Genomic DNA, 18,441 nt, shown 5'->3' with positions numbered 1-18,441 from the left:
ATCCAACATAAATATCCCATAAAAGTAAACTAGCGAGTCCCATCGAGACATAAAAGTTATTATGTTACTTCTCGCCTAAGTAACTGCTCTTGAATTTGGATATGGATTGAATCTGACCCATATCCAAATCCAAGACCCACTTAGTATTCTATAAATAGAGGAGAGGGGAATCTCTTTCTAGCATTCACAATTTTGGGTTCTCTCCTCTCTCTCTCTCTCTCTCTTGCTTTTGTCTTTCTCTCTCTAGTTTTTCTCTCTAGAAAAAACCCTCTCTAGAAAAAAGTTCTCTTTATAGAAAAGTGCTTTCTCTCTAGAAAAGAGATATATCGAGATTTTTTTGTATTTATTCGCTCTGATGGGTTCCATGCGAGACACTCTTGGTTGTGACTGTACCAAACATAAAGACGTGCCAACCACGACCTAGGAGCACCTCTATGTTTGCGCTAAGCCACCTCTATAAGTTTTTTGGTAGGTTTGCACACCATTCTCTATTTTGTGTTATATTTATTGAAATAACTACCACGTACGATAGATTTTTTCTTACCGTACACATTTTTAAATGATATCGGGTCCTAATTCTTGGTTTATTCCCTCTAAGTCGCAACAAGCTTGTTTCGATGTTCACATGCATATTTTTATAACTAGTTCTCGATATTTATGGTGAATTATGTATCATAAACATCTAAGTCATCAACGTAAGGACTAGGTTTTCGATAAACCATAAGAGATACAATGTACGCACAACGATATACACCTATCCAAAAATAAAAGTAGTATTTTTTCGTTAAAATAGGAAAGATGTTGACAACATTTTTAACAAGATGCTCTCTAAGCTAAAAAGGGCATAGCATTTTTCCCGTTAAATAGTGGAGATGCTACCAAAATTTTTTGGCAAATGATTACACGAATCCTAAATGGCAAGTATGTGCCCTCGAACAAGCATAGTGTTTTTTCCATTAAATAGGAGAGATGTTGCTGCCAAAAATTCTGGCAACATACTCAACTAAGCTAGTATGGATGGCACAATAATGCCTTTATTGTTGGAACCGTATTAAAATGGCTTGTTCTATTTTTATCTTTAAAGGCATAGTACTTGTAAGGGATGCTAGTTATTGCACCTTGTTAGGCAAGTGCTCCTTGCGTTTAAATACCCCTGAATAGTGGATCAAAAGAAATCATTGATTATGCATGCCTCTGTAAACTACTGTTACAAGAATATTACTTGTAAGTGTTATTATGCTAGAGTTGGTTATCCACCCACAAGGGGTGAAGTACTCATGAAGGTTGTAGACGCCAAGAGCAATGTCTGCATGCATATAAACAAATATAACAATAGTCCTTGTCTACACAAAAATTGACCCGTGCTTCAAAAAACTGGTTGGGTTTGAATTCATATTTTTTGTGCATAATGCACTGGTTGTCTATGTGGTACTCAACGTTCTAATAATAAAGATTATATCGTTGAACCCCTTCAGAACTTATGCTTATCATGAAAGATGATGATAGTACCGCCTCGAGTGACATACTTTATTTTATGAACCAAAGAGTTCAAGAGGTCTCCCAATCACTCGAAGGTTAGGAGACAGGGTTATCCCTAAGACCTACGGGTTGACCTCACTACTTCAGTATTAGGATGCATCCAAACCGCCCTAGCGAGGGGTTCTTTCGACCAAAATCAGTCACCCCGCTACGGACAGAGTCATTCAGACATCTGGATATAAAAATACATAGCATAAGAAACTTCGAGATGACTTTGTTTGATGTTGAAGTTAGGTTCTTCTATGTACCATAGGGTGAACTTCTAATTATTGAAACAATGTGATAGTCATAGGTACACTAACAAATGAATGGATGCACATTAGTACTACTCATATATCGTCTTACGTAAAGTACTGATCTCGGTAAGCTATTGAACTGATCGAGTGAAAGACCTAAGTTGTATTCGTATGGCTAAGCTAAGCTCAAGGAGCTCTTTCTTTGGTCCATGGGATACCTATACAATAAGTTATGGAGACTTGAGCTTCGATATTTTCAACAACCTTAGGATGATCCTTTATATCTTTAACATATTATACTTGTTAGAATTAGAATGCTTTTCTATCAGACCAGGAATAGTTTCAACCCCATTTTATGGGAGATAATGTACTGAATCTACAGTGTAAAATATAGAGCAGGGCGACATCAAAATCCAGGGTTTTTTTAAACTTTGTTAGACATTTCATTTATAAACCTAGTTTATCTAGTACTACTTTACTAAGTAGTACTATTTGTAATAAATAACTCATTTTGGTTTGCTTAAATGAAATATTTTGGTGGACAATGAGTGATTGGCTATATACCTGTGACCTACTCGACATCTTCTAAACGGGCAACTAACTATCATCTATTTTCGATGTTAAAGTCTTTTTTAAATTTTGCTGCAAAGAAAAAAATACATGAAATTTGTATAAAGTGTTGTTTTAGAAATCTGAGGCGTTACAAAATCAGTAACCCGACTGGTATTAAGAAGCCAAAGAACGTTCTTTGATGTTGAGCATTTTCTTATTTCATCAATTAATGATCATGGTAGGCATAGTCCATTGAATCCTCTAATATTGAGCTATGTAGTGTAAATACTTATAACATCATTTTTTAATAAATGAAATGAATATATGTATGAGTATAAGTTTATTTTTGAATGACTGAAAAGAATATATGTGTGTGATCAAGTTCATTTTTGAATGAATGAAATGAATATATGTATGGCCATGTTTAGTTTGAATGAATTAAATGAAGTTGTATCATACCCTTTGACTAAAAGGTAGATTCACATGATATTTTATGCAGATTCTCGTAAATATTGTTCATTTTTTTCCTATAATATGCAAACTTTGTGAAGTCTTCTTAATAAAATATATGCAGAGTCCCTCATCCTCACATAAAATCTATACAAACTTGTTTGTATCCATTTCATTCTTTTACAAAATGAAAGTGCTCATACATTGTATTCATTTCATTCTTTCATAAAATGAAGTTGCTCATACATTTCATTCACTTTATTCTTTTACAAAATAAAGTTACACATACATTGCAATCATTTCATTCTTTCACAAAATAAAATTGCTCATACATTGCATTCATACCATTCTTATACAAAATGAATGAATGATAATACATTGCATTCATTTTATTCTTTAACAAAATGAAGTCGCTCATGCATTGCATTCATTATATTCTTTGATAAGAATGATGTTTCTCATTGCCTCTTTGATGGAGAAAAATAAAGTATGTGCATATGTACATTCATCTCTTGGGACTCGAGAATGATGTATATCATCCCATCTTTGATGGAGAGAAAACACAATGTATCATCGTTGATTATACACTTTGTGTTCTTCTGATTTTTCTTATCCCACCCATATCATGTGATTGAACGTTGATTGTGAGATACGTCGACTCTGTGTTGATGGTGAGAAAATGCGTATGCCATCAATTCTACATCATCAATATCATTCAACATATCTATCCGGCTATCATAATTCGTTAAAGTCGCATACCCCTCATCGATTTTACATCATCATCATTTATATTCTCTATAATGAGAATAAGATTTTAGATGATCAATCACAACACTTACGAACAACTTAGACTTTTGTTTCCTATCTCACCCATACCATAAGATGTGTTTTTTGAAAAAACTCACTGCTAATGAAGTATCATCGATCTTCTTACACCGATGATTGGCCCTGGAAAAATGGCCATATTTTCTCATTGGTTGAAGACCACAAAACCCCTAGTTTCTGTGAAATCCAAGCTTTGCTTTTTATACTATGCTCAAACAAAAAATTGCATATTTTATAAGAAGATCACATATCTAATTGTGCAGAGAGATCCAAATATGTAATGTACTGAAATTCTTTATGTTCGTAACACAAAATAAGCATTTTTTCTCATGAAAATCACATTTTATAGATGTCAGATATATGTGATTTTAGTAAGGTATTTGTAAAGTTACGATCATAAGGAGGTTCACAAAACTTGTTTTTGTGCACTTCATGAAGACCATAAAAAATATGTGTGAACATACATTTAAGTGAGGGTTAAAGAAAGGAGAAAAGAGGTTCACAAAGTTTCTTGTGACTTTGATATAAAATATTGAATTTACTAAGGTATTTATAATTTTATGATTAAACAGAGAAGACCACATAAATAACATAATTTTTTGCATACTTCTTAAGGTCCGCAAAAAAAAATGTGTGGACCTCCTTTTAAATGGGAGTTTGCAATAACCAACGAGCGGAGCGATATATCGCGCAAACTTTATGAGTTTTGCACATGCGAAAGACAAAAAGATACTAACGAAGTTGGTTATTTACGATTTTGATCATCAAGCAAATTTTAATAAATTGTAAGGATTTTAGAGAAACACATCATTTTTACCATATTGGCAAATAATTATATGATGTTGCAAACGCTAATGTTGTGGAAGAATGCCACGTTGTTTTTGGGGAACTATGGATGTAGCGGTGCTAGGTCTTGTATTCATGATTCCTAATGTATGGTATATGACCTTGCGCGCTACATGTCATGCACTTAATGTGCACTAACATATATCATTCATGTTGTATAGTTATTTTGTGCATAGGGCTCATAAACGAGGTGAATGGAACAAGCTTGTCAAGTGTTTAAGGTTGGCTTATTCATGTGGCTATCCAAGCCGAGTTTGAGCTTATAATCAATCCAAATTAAACGAGCCAGTTTGAGCTAGTTTGTTTATAAAAAAAAACATTATTTTGGGGCTGATAAAAATAAAATTACAAAATTATATATGCAAAAATGTATCTAAAATATATTTCTTACTACCTAAAGACCTTATACGAGTTGAGCCAAAGAGAGTAAGAGAGTATCTATTGTTCGTATTCGGCTTATTGAACCAATTTTATTAGTTTGAATGAGCTCTCGGCTCAGCTTTTTTCCCAGCCCTATTTGCGTGTGATGGATAACTTAGTTGAATCAGATCATGCACTAGTGCTACTTGATTATGTGCCATATACGGATCAGATCTTATCTATCTTTTGACCCGGAAAACCAATAAATGAATCAGACCTTATCCGAATCCAAATGTAGATCTGCCACAGAACATTGATTTGAATTCTAAAACAATTGGATTAATCATATCCGAATCTGATCCCAATACACATTTGGGTCTTAGAGTAAGGATTCATATCTGGATATCATTTCTGATTCGCATCAGGTAACCACCTAAACCCGATCCATTTTTACCCTAGCATAAGTGCAGCTCAAACTAGGAGAGTTAGAGAGTTATATGGTATCACGTCTTGAGTAACATGTTTAATTGGATTTGGTAATCCCACTCCAATGGAAGATGTGATGACAGTATGCCATTCATGCCCCTTTTACTTTCATCAGGCTATGCTTGACGGATTGATTCGGCTCTTGTACAATCTCATGCATGAGCCTATGATAGATTATGTGGAGTGATGATGCGGAATACATAATGGAGAATGTGATGTTGTTATGACGTATGAGCCCCATATGCTAGATCATGTTACACGGCTTGTGCACATCATTCCCACGACTAGCATGTTCTGTGATATCATGAATACCAGATGCTCCCATGCCCACACGTCATGCATGACATTATATATCTCAACTGCTAATCTATTTGCTGCCACTGAACCTCCTCACGATGTAACTCCATGAACTTATTTAATTGCTCTCTCTCTCTCATGAACTTACTGACTAGCAGAGGCGGAGCTAGGGGAGGGCAGGACTGGGCTGTAGCCCAGTCCTGCCTCCCGGAACAGTTAATTTTTAATTTTTTTTAAAAGCCCAGTCCTAGCCCAAACCTGATTCCATATGAAATAGATTTTTATCCATTTTTGTAGCCCAGCCCAGCCCTGACTGCAGCAAATAGTTTGATTTGTCCATATGAAATAGATTTTTATTAATAATTGTAGCCATTTTTTTATTTTATCTCAATTTTTTTTTCGGGGGTGATGCCCCCGAACCGCACAGGGCATATTCAGGTTCAGCTCGCATTAGTGTTTAGCTGAGCCAAGCTCAAGAATGAGACGAGCCAAACACGAGCTCGCTCATGTCAAAACTTTCCATGTTATTGATATATTACACTTAATAGTTCATATTTTATGTGTATAATTTTCATTCATCTTTTTTTTATATATTTTCTGTATTCTTTATATATATATATATATATATATGGAGAGAGAGAGAGTAATGGGTTCCTTCAGGCCCCCTATTCATTCAGCCTCGATAGGTTTCAGGTTCGCCGCTGGATCAAAAAGATCTGACGGCCCATGATCTATTTGCTTGAATGAAAAAGAGCAAGCCAAACCTGTTTCTCTCTTTTGGATTGATGAGCCATCTTTCCCTCGTCACCTCCGTCTCTACCCCTCAATCAACCCTTACCTCCATTCCTTCCCTACCCTAGCCTACAGAGCATTTCCTACCAACCAACTCTCTCACTTTTTCTTTATTTCCCTTTCCCTCTCACTCACGTTTTGTTTCTGTCCCACCAAAGGGGGATATGGTCGAACATTATTCCGAGTTAAGGTAGGCAGCACCTGGGTTGCTTCTCGCTCTCAGGTTGGCAATGGAAAAGAGTTTCCATTTGGTGCTAGCTGATCTTGCTAATGATCATTCTGTGTGAATATGGTGTTAGATGTAGGAAGAGCAGATGAGGGAATTCAAATAAAGAAAACATTTGGGACCACTCCTTTATGGAGTGTGTTTGGACTTTAATGATGTGGAACTGTCACATATTGAAGAATCTCAAGGGAGTTGTGGACTTTATAACCTACATGGAGATTTTAACACTTGTTCCAAAGAACAAGGGAGTGGGATGGCTACCACACACACGCCGCCACGATATGCCAGGTTCGAGTTTAGGTTCAGGTAATTGGCACTTTAGGGCCATATCCATTCTAAGTCTAATGTAAAGGCCGTGGTTAGAAGGTTACCGCATACAGATACACAGAGATTCACAGAATGAGAAAGGTTTCTGCTTTTTCTCTCTCCCCGCTATCTCTCTCTCCTGCCTTTCCCAAAAAGAGGTTTTCTGCAATAACGATTCCGAGAGGTTGTTTTTGAAGGATGATCTACCATCGGAGTGCACCGATCCGTATCGTCGAGGCTACTGTATTCTGGGGGGAAGGACGTTGGACCCTTTTTGCACCATATATGGAGGTGAATCTTCTCTAAGGAGAGTACTTTCGTATGCCTTAGCCTGTTACATAATATTAACATGTTACTGTTGTTTTTATTATATTCTATGCATTTGTTTGATCCTTTGTTTTTGTCTGGATTTTGGTATCATATAGAAATCGATGTGTCTGCTTTCTGCTTTTATTTCGATCGACTATTAATAATGATTTTTATGTTAGTACCTACTCGGTTTTTTATCATGATGTTGGTTATGAAACGATGTGATCTGAAATATGATCTAACAGTAGTCTTAGAGAAGACTCTAAGCATGTCGTCTTCATTCAGTTTTATACCAAAAGTAGACATGTTCGGTATGCCTCATGAAAAATTTGCTGGTCAGAATTTCAAGCATTGGCAACAACGTATGAAAATCTGGTTCACGACTATAAGCTTGATTTCCATTCTGGAATTCGAATGCCCTACTGTTTCTGAAATTGATCCTGATCCAGCCTCTGTTTCTGCGGCAATAGCATGAAAAGAGAAGGATGGTATATATCGTGGTTGTATTCTGTTGGCTCTGCTCAACACTTTGTTCAACGTATACAGTTCCTCCTCTATCACTGCTAAAGCCTTATGGGATCAACTTGACAAAAAGTACAATATCGAAGACCAAGGTCTTGAAAAGTACTCGGTTGCCAAGTTTTTGAAGTACTAGATGGTTGAGGACAAGTCGCTCACTGAACATGCACACGAGTTTCTGTTGTTACTCCACAGTTTGGTTGAGACTGATATGAAACTTCCTGAGAAGTTTCAAGTAATGACCATCGTGGAAAAATTTTCTAAGTCTTGGGTAGACTTTGGTATGTCTCTCAACCACCGTAGAAGAAAGATCTCTCTAGATGATCTTATGGTAGCCATAGTCATTGAAGAAGAGCATAGGAGTCAGAAACAAATTGTGATGCCAACTGAACAACCTAAAGTGAATATGATGATCAGATCTTTTAAAGGCAAGGGACAAAAATCCAAACCTACAATGAAAAACTAATTCAAACCTAAGGCCAAAATCCAAAAAAAGACAAAGAGCAAACTGTGCTGGAACTGTGGACAGTTTGGGCACTGGGCCAAGGAATGTCCTTCCAAGAAAGCTAAAGCTCACGGGACCACATATGATACTCCTCAAGTCAACATGGTGACTGAGGTGGTTGATACCAGCACTGAGTATGTCTTGGTTAACCCTCAAATCTATCTTGCTTATGATCTAACTGAGTGGTTGGTTGACACTGAGGCTAATGTGCATGTTTGTGCTGATAAGTCTGTCTTTGTCTCATACCAGGTTGCTGAAGGTAGATCTGTGACTATGGACAACTCCACTGCAGCAAAGGTGTTGGGAATTGAACGCGTGGATTTGAAGTTTCCTTTAGGATAAGTTCTTTCTCTACACAGAGTGCACCATGTGGCTGTAGTTAGAAGAAACATTTTAGGTGGGTCATGTCTAGTTAGAGAGGGTTATGATTTTAACTTTAAATATAATAAAGTTGTTATTTTACATTCTGGAACCTTTATTGGCAAGGGGTATTTAGATGATGGTTTGTTTAAACTTCATGTTGAACATGTTTGCAGTAATAAATTAGAGAATGTTGTTTCTTTTGATTGATTGTCTAATGTTGCTTATAACATAGAATCATCTGATTTGTGGCATAATAGATTGGGTCATGTGAAATGCATGATAAATTTGAAAATGATTCTTGAGCATTCCATAGATAAAACTAAAAAATGTGAAATTTGTGTGCAAGCAAAACAATGTAAAAAACCATTCCATACGATTGTTAGAGATTCTGAAATATTGGATCTAGTGCACACAAATATCTGTGAATTTAATGGAGTATTGACCAGAAATCATAAAAAGTACTTTATTATTTTTATAGATTATGACACTAAATATTGTTATGTGTATCTGCTAAAATCAAAAGATGAAGCTTTTAATAAGTTTTTTATTTTTAAGAATAAAACAGAAACACAAACTGATAGAAAACTTAAAAGATTGAAGTCTGATAGAGGGGGAGAATATACCTCTAACAAACTTGATGAATATTGCAAATCTGTTGGCATAGTTTATGAGTTTACTGCTCCATATTCTCCTCAATCTAATGAGATTGCAGAAAGGAAGAATAAAACCTTAACTGACATGATAAATGCTCTACTTGAGAGTTCTGGATTACCTACCTATATGTGGGGGGATGCTCTGAATACGGCTTGTTATATTCTGAATAGAGTTCTTAAGAAGTATAAGGACAATAGCCCTTTTGAACTCTAGAGAAATATGAAATCTAGCTTGAAATACCTCAAAGTGTGGGAGTGCCTTGCAAAGGTACTTATCCCATAGCACAACAGGAAGAAGTTGGGTCCTAAAATTGTAGATGTTGTCTTTTTTGTTGTATAGAGAACAACTATGCCTATAAGTTCTTAGTAATTAAGTTTGAGATATCTGACATAAATGTAAACTCTATTGTTGAGCTTCGAGAACTTATATTATCTGAGGATGTATTTCCCATGAAAGTTGGTGTACCTCAGAATCTTTCTTCTTTAGAAATGGTCAGAGCTATGTTGAATTATTCAACACTTCCCATAAAGTTGTGGGGTAAAGCCTTAAGAACTACTGTGCATATTTTGAATAAGGTTCCTACGAAATCTGTGCCTAAAACTCCTTATGAGTTGTGGACAGGTAGAAAACCATCACTGACTTATATGCACATATGAGGATGTCCTGCAAAGGCTAAATTGTATAACCCCTATATTAAAGCCTTTGATCCAAGAACTACAAGTGGATATTTCATTGGTTATCCAGAAAGATCAAAAGGGTACATGTTTTATTGTCCATCTCACTCACCACAGATTGTTGAAACGGATAAGGCAAGATTCTTAGAAGATGGTTCAGTAGGATTAAGTGTACTTCAAAGCCCTAGTTTTGAGGAAGTACATGATCCAGTTTTGTCACCTGTTAAGGAAAACATCGAAAGATACCACATTGTTATTCCTAATGATGGTGTGGTTGATCATTCGATTGTTAATGAACAAATCCAAAGTGAACCTATTGTGGATAATGCAGAAGAGCACAAACAAGATGATCAAGTTCAATCTGAGCCTGAAGAATGACCTGTTTGGAGATCCACAATGATTAGGAGATCTGCCATACATTCTGATTATGTGGTGTACCTTCAGAAGCCTGGTGATTTCATAGATATGGTTGATGACCCGTTGACTTTTATGGAAGCTATTAAAATCAAACAATCTTCGCACTGAATAGAAGTTATGAAAGAAGAGTTAGACTCTATGGCTAAAAATCAAGTGTGGGATCATGTCACGTTACCTAAAGGAGTAAAGCCCATAGGGTGTAAATGGGTCTTTAAGACCAAGAAGGACTCCAAAGGTAACATAGAGAGACATAAAGCAAGATTGGTTGCTAAAGGATTCACCCAGATGGAGGGCATTGACTATAATGAGACATTTTCTCCTGTCTCAACTAAGGAGTCAAAGAGGATAATTTTGGCCCTCGTAGCTCATTATGACTTAGAGCTATATCAGATGGATGTGAAAACAACATTTTTCAACGGGGATCTGAATGAAGAGGTATACATGGAACAACCTTTTGGTTTCTCTGAAAATGATCGTTTGGTTTGCAAGCTTAACAAATCAATATATGGACTTAAACAGGCCTCCCGACAGTGATATATTAAATTTTCTCAAGTCATTGTGACTTTCGGGTTTACAGAAAATATTATTGATCAATGTATATACCTTAAGAAAAGTGAGAGTAAGTTCATTATATTGATGTTGTATGTGGATGACATTTTACTTGCAACCAACGATATAAAGTTGCTTTCAGAGACAAAACAGTTTCTTGCATCACATTTTGATATAAAAGATATGGGTGAGGCTGCTTATGTTCTTGGCATTGAGATTCGTCGAGACAGAGCAAAAGGTATTCTAGGCCTTTCCCAGAGATCTTATATAAATAAGGTGTTAAAGCGATATGGGATGGAGAATTGTTCTCCTAGTTCTACACCCATATCAAAAGGTAACAAGCTGAGCCTAAATGATTGTCCACAGAACGATATTGACAAAGCACAGATGTGTGCTTATCCATATGCATCAGTTGTTGGCAGCTTGCAGTACGCGCAAACATATTCTCGACCAGATATTTCTTTTGCAGTAGGGGTGCTTGGCAGATTTCAGTCTAACCCAGGTTTACCCCATTGGAAGGCTGCAAAGAAAGTCTTGCGGTACTTGCAAGGGACAAAAGACTATATGTTGACGTATCATAAAGTTGATCACTTCGAGGTCATTGGCTACTCAGATGCGGATTTAGGAGGATGCCAAGATAGTAGAAAGTCTACTACTGGGTACGTCTTCTTACTTGCTGGGGGCGCGATCTCTTGGAGGTGTGGAAAACAGACGACCACTGTTGCCCACACCATGGAGGCTTTACAATAACTGTAGACTTTGAGAGGAACAGGTCCGACAATAAGAAGATACATGCCAATATAAATGCCCACATAATTTAGAAAACCTTTATGAGAGTCAAAACTAGACAAATCACAAGAAAATTACTCCTATGAAGACTAACCGATTTTCTACTCACCTCAATCATAGATTTACAGAACTAAGAATTTGTGATTATCTTGTAGAACATATAGTTACACAAATTAAGGATCTTCCTTTGACCATCATAACCAACAAGAATGCAAGATTTTGTTAAGCCCATGTCACATGAACAAGGACATGGACTCATTCAATGCAGATACAATATAAACTTTTTGAAAGATTAGGACACAAGGACACATTCTTTTTTTTTACTCAGTTTGACTCAGTCTGCTAGGACTAATCTAGCCAACTGCCCACAAAAGCAATTCTTTTTTTTTCACATGTTTCTTTTTTCTTTTTGAAAACTGCAAGCACCTTGCCCAGCCGAACTCAGTCGACTGAGTCAATGCTCAACTGAACTGCACCCAGTCGACTATTAGCTCAGGCTAAAACTGAGCCATCTGCCCAACCGAATAATGGCTCGGCTGGGCCCACTGACAACAAAAAAAAAAATACATTTATTTGCTATCTTGTTTTCTTTTTGAAATTTTTAGTTTCTGCCATTTTTTTTAACAGTGTGCCAACCTAGCGGACCAATCAGTAGGGACTGGACTGTTTCTGGTTCAGCCCAACCGACTGAATCGATATATATATCTATATATATATATATATATAGATATATGTATTTATTCTTTTTAACAGAGGTCCAGTCCCAAACTGAACAGTCGTCTGGGACTAGACAATAGACTATCCTGTCACAACCGACTGTCCAAGCTAAGAATGGACAACTATTTGTCCTGTCCCAGACCAAAAAACACAAAATTCTATTATTTTTTTTAAACTGAATATGCATATATATTTATTTTTTTCCCTGGATTAGGTTCACTTTCAAGAACCACAGTCTCGTGTCCATCTGTTCGGATGAACGCACCTGTTCAGTGGGCAGATCTTTCCAAAATGGACAAAATGAATAGAATAGACAGGGACTCAGATCTGCCCATCATCATGATGTCCAGATCTGTCCGCTAAACATATGGGATAGATCTGTCCAAAGTGTCCATGGAGACATACATGTTTTCTTCATGTATATATATATATATATATATATATATATATATATATATATATATATATATATATATATATATATATATATATATTGGGAAAACACAAAAACATGCAAAAATAGCATAGAAAATCAAATCTCACATATTCTAGACCTATCTACATCAATTTTCATGGATTAAATAGTGGAAAATCAAGAAAGAATCCATGGCTCTCTAAAAAAATATTGCCTAAAGCCTATTTGGGCTCTTTTTCTTTTCCAAGACAAGAGGGAACACCCATACCTTTTCTTGAAGCTTTCGAAGGACAAAAAAAAATGACGGGTAATTGGAGAGGAAGAGAATTTCCTCTTCTTCTCCTTCTTCCATTCTCTCTTTCTCTGTCTTTTCCTCTCTCTTTCTCTTTCTTTATTTCTTATTTTTTTGACCCTTTTATAGGAAAATAGGCCCTTATCCTTCCAACCCCTTCAAATGTGGGTTGGAGAGAGGACTTCCCCATTTGGGAGTCCCTCTCACCCACTTTCCATTTTTTTTTTAAATTCTCTCTTTTGTTGACTTTTCAATTCTTTCCTAAAGAAGACTTTCTACTTTTTAATCACTCTTTTTATTCTTATCTCTTAGCAATTTAGGGACTCTTTGGAGTCCATTTAACAACTTCTGTGATCATTGCATTTTTTTCCTTTTTAGGAAGAAAACTATCGCAAGGTCCACTTGACCTTTTGAAAAAGATTTTTTTGAAAATAACTCGCCTCTATTTTTGAAAAATATGCGTAAATTTGATATGAAGGATATGAGTGTTACAAATGTGATCTTAGGTTTAAAGCTGACTCGTTCAGCTGATGGTATAGTTATTTCTTAATCTCATTATGTTGAGAAAGTACTTAAGAAATTTGGCTATAACCAAGGAAGATTTGTAGCAACTCTGTATGACCCTTCTACTTCTCTTTATAAGAATACGACTGGTGTTCCTTTGTCTCAATTAAGGTATTCTCAGATTATTGAAAGTTTGATGTATCTTGCAAATTGTACGAGACCAGATATTTCATTCTCTGTGACAAAATTAAGTAGATACACAAGTTGTCCAAATCGCACTCATTTGAAAGCATTGGACAGGGTACTTAGATACTTGAAAGAAACTATTTCCTTGAGTTTGCATTACAAGAGATTTCTTGCCGTACTTGAGGGATATAGTGATGCAAGCTGGATAGTCATGAATTCTGAGAGTTATGGCGTAACAGGGTATGTATTTACCTTGGGTGGTGACGCATTCGCCTGGAGACCAGTAAAGCGAACCATCTTGTCATGATCTACTTTTGAGGCTGAGCTCTGTGCTTTAGATATCTTAGGAATGAAAGCTGAATGGTTAAAGGGACTTCTTGAGGAACTTTCTTTAATGAGCAAATCAATTCCTGCAATATTTATGCATTGTAATAATATGACCACAATTGCAAAAATCAAAAGCATAAAATATAATCAAAAGCAGAGAAGACACATCCAAGTCAGAATAAAATATGTAAGGGAAGGGGTGTCTCAGTTAGTGATTGTTGTGGACTATGTTAGATCCAAAGAGAACACAACTGATCCATTAACGAAAGGACTAGATAAGTCATTAGTCTTGAAATCCAGAGAGGGGATGTGACTGAAACCCATCAGTAGTTCATCTATAGTGGCAACCCAACCTATCTGAGTGGAGATCTCACAAAGTAGGTTCAATATGGTAATAACAAGTTGTAGCGTGAACTGGATAGTACTTTCTTAATGTGATACTAAGTATCTGTGTCTTTTCCCCTGATTACTCTGGAAAGGTGTTGTAGCTGCAAGTTAAGGAAGAGTTAAAACTCTGAATGTGTTCAAAGCCTTCTAGGTGAGATGTTAGTAGTGCATCTCTCGAGAAGCCCACCTATGTGAGTGTGACTGTATGGCCGCAGTTTAATGAATTGGGTTATTCCTGGAGTTACTCATAAAACAGGATTCGGGTGCATGGCCATTATCGCGTCGCCCTTAAAAATTACAACCAGAACCTTTATCGTGTTGTTTCTAATGGACACTCCTATATCATAGGTTCAAGTTCAAGACTTTAGTTCACTTCGTTTCTATGGGGGTAAAGTTAGTCAACTAAGGTGGTGGTTCAAACCGGAAGGTACCATTATTAAAAGCATGATATGTTCTACTGCAGATTATTCTATATTGCCTCTTTGTTTCCTCCTATTTTCATTCTTTGAATTTGTGGAAAGGAAGAGGAGATGAGGGAATTCAAATAAAGAAAACATTTGAGACCACTCTTTTATGGAGTGTGTTTGGACTTTGATGATGTGGAATAGTCCTATATTGAAGAATCTCAAGGGAGTTGTGGGCTTTATAACCTACATGGAGATTCTAACACTTGTTCCAAAGATTAAGGGAGTCAGATGGCTACCACACACATACGTGTGTGCCGGCCATGCCGTGTCGAGCCGGATTGGGTTTGGGCTCAGGTTGGGGTTCGGGTAATTGTCCCTTTAGGGCCACATCTATTCTAAGTCCAATATTCTTTTTGTACTGAATTATTGTTTTTATTTGGATTAAAATAAAGAGAAAAAGCAGAATTGATAACGGATCGATCAGTTGGATCGTCACATTCATTGGATCAGATGGTAATGGGTCTCTTCCACGTCTTTTGTAACCGTTCAGTGGTTATAAAAGGGCGTGGTTAGAGGGTCACCGCATATAGGTACACAGAGATACACAAAACGTGAAAGGTTTCTGCTTTTTCTCTCTCCCTGCTATCTCTCTCTCTCTCCTGCGTTTCCCAAAAAGGGGTTTTCTGCAACAACGGTTCTGAGAGGTTGTCTTTGAAGGATGATCTACCGTCGGAGTGCACCGATATGGATCGTCGAGGCTACTGTATCCTGAGGGAAGGACGCCAGACCCTTTTTGCATCGTATGTGAGAGCAAATCTTCTCTAAGGGGATTACTTTTGTACGCCTTAGCCTGTTACACAATATTAACATGTTATTGTTGTTTTTATTATGTTCTATACATCTGTTTGGTCCTTTGTTTTTGTCTGAATTTTGGTATCATATAGAAATCGATGTGTCTGCTCCCTGCTTTTGTTTTGATCGACTGTTAATCATGGTTTTTATGTTAATACCTACTCAATTTTTTATCATGATGTTGGTTGTGAAATGATGTGATCTGAAATATGATCTAACATATGAATCGTATCTAATGTGACCTGACATGGGTATATCTTGAGAGAGCATGATTCATGGGAGTTACAAAGCAATTATTATAACTTCCATGTAGTGCAACCACTGATTGTGGTAACCGCCCACTATAGGTTTCTCTCAGAAGTCTATAAGAAGGGAGCTTGGTTATTTGATGAGAACAACCAACAGAGGTCCTCTTTTTTCTCATTTTGAGTTTAGGGTCCTATTCACCATCGACTTGATGGTATATGCGGCGACGACAGATCAACAGTGGCAGATCATGACAGTTGTTAAGAAGGAGGTTGACTTCATCAGCGACGGTGGCAACAGTGAACCCGATAAATTGGGATGGCAGTGGACCGTAGCGGGGACTGGGGACAAGGTCTCTACCCCAGCCCCGTCTCAAAATCCAAACCACCATCCCCGCCTCCATCCCCGCACAAGGATGGATTTTAACCTCCACCCTCGCCTCCATCCCCGGTCCAAATGAGGGCGAGGCAGGGCGGAGGAAAGCGTAAGTCCATCCCTGTCTCCATATCTGCATGGGGATGGATTTTAACTTTCATTCTCGCCTTCATCTCCGTTTCATGACCTTTATCCCTGATCCAAATGGGGTGAGGCGGAGTGGGGCCCTGTTTCACCCTGGTCCAATGCCATTCCTACTGGTAAAGAGGAGGAGGATGACTGGTTCGTATCGGTGTTTGGGGAGTGCCGCTGATTCTTCTCCGCCTACCTAGACTCGTTGGATGGGAGCCTACCAAAGACGAGCAACGTGCAACTCGCTCTCAAGCGGGCAACCAACAATGGGATCGTCGATGTCATCGCCTGCCCAATCGAGGTGGGGGTCATCGTCATCGACAACATTTCGGTCGGTTGTCGGTGCCGGTGACCACATGTAGACAAAACTGGCGGAGGACGTTGGCTGCCTGCAAACAAAATGTTAGAATATGGATCGTATCCAACCTGATGTGACCTGGTTTGACATGGGTACATCATAGGAGAGCATGACTCATTGGAGTTACTGGGCGGTTATTGCAATTACCCATGCAGGGTAACCACTTATTGTGGTAACCTCCTACTACAGGCTTCTCTTAGAACTCTATAAGAAGGTGCTTGATGAGAACAACCAAGGGGTGTCCACTTTTTTCTCAATTGGGTTCAGGGTCTTGCTCACCATCGACTTAATGACCTAGGCTCATCGTGGGTGTTGATAAGCAGAGGAGAATGTTGAGCACCCGTGTAAGCAAGTTTCATCCATGTTGTCTACCAATATGTATTCCTACTTTTACATTTCGCTTATGTTTTGATGAACACCAACAATGGGTTACGGGCCTACACCTACTTTTACATTTCACTTACATTTCATCATTGAGGATTCTTTGGACCGTGTTAAGGTTCGGTATTATGATATGTATGTGACTTTATGAAACAATAATTTGACCCAATGGTAGGTCATTTTGTTTCAAATTCATATAGGGTATAATAGTAGACATGTATACCAACTCATGAAGCATGTTTATACCTAAATATATAATATTGAATTGCCTCTGGTTACATGATCTGCTAGTTTCACCAATTAAAATGAATTTCTTATGAATGAAGAAGATGAAACAACTATGAGTATTATTGTTTACACCAAAGTGGGACAATAATGATCTAATTATGCTTGTCTCAAAAAAGATGAGTAATAAGGGGTCACACATTTACCTTTTCAATATGAATCTCGTATAAAGTGATTAATATCTCACTCATACGAAGAATAGAACAACCACTCTGAAGGTTGTTTATGAGAAGTGAGAACGCTTAAAAGGATGTCTATGAAAAATGGGAATGCTCGAATAATCTTTAGCATGTTGTTTTTGCAATCATGAGTATCTAAAAATATTCGATGTGTCATCTCTCACTACAGGACAATGAAAGAATTTATAAAAGCCATTGGGGCCAAAATTATTAATCTATACAATATTTTATCTTAGGCCATATTGATTAGAAGCTTCATTGTAGATGTTGGTATTGTGAACTCTATTAGAAACCTATTAAAGATCTTATGTGATAATGAAGTCATTCTATCCTTCTTGAATAACAACAAGAGCTCAACCTTGTGTCGCTACATAAAGTTAAAGTACTTTGTTGTTAAACAAATGAATGATAATTATCTAGTATATATTGATACAACTGGTATAAAGAAAATGACTATAGTTTTCTTTACTAAATGGCTAGTACTGTGATTATATTCTCAACATGTAAAGAGGATGAGTCTTTTTTATTTCTTTTGATGTATGAAAATACATTATTGTTATATGTGATCACATTTGTGAAGCTAAATTGATTCTCTATGACTTTGTGTATTGTTCGTTCTGCATAAAGGAATCTCATTTGGTTTGAGAGAATAGCAGAATAACAATATTAAATTACCAATAGAATGGGTTAACGACCAAGCTATT

Source organism: Nuphar pumila, chromosome 15, assembly GCF_984573655.1.
Source record: "Nuphar pumila chromosome 15, dmNupPumi1.hap1.1, whole genome shotgun sequence".
Classification (NCBI taxonomy): Eukaryota; Viridiplantae; Streptophyta; class Magnoliopsida; order Nymphaeales; family Nymphaeaceae; genus Nuphar; species Nuphar pumila.
Note: the sequence above shows the minus strand (reverse complement) of the source record.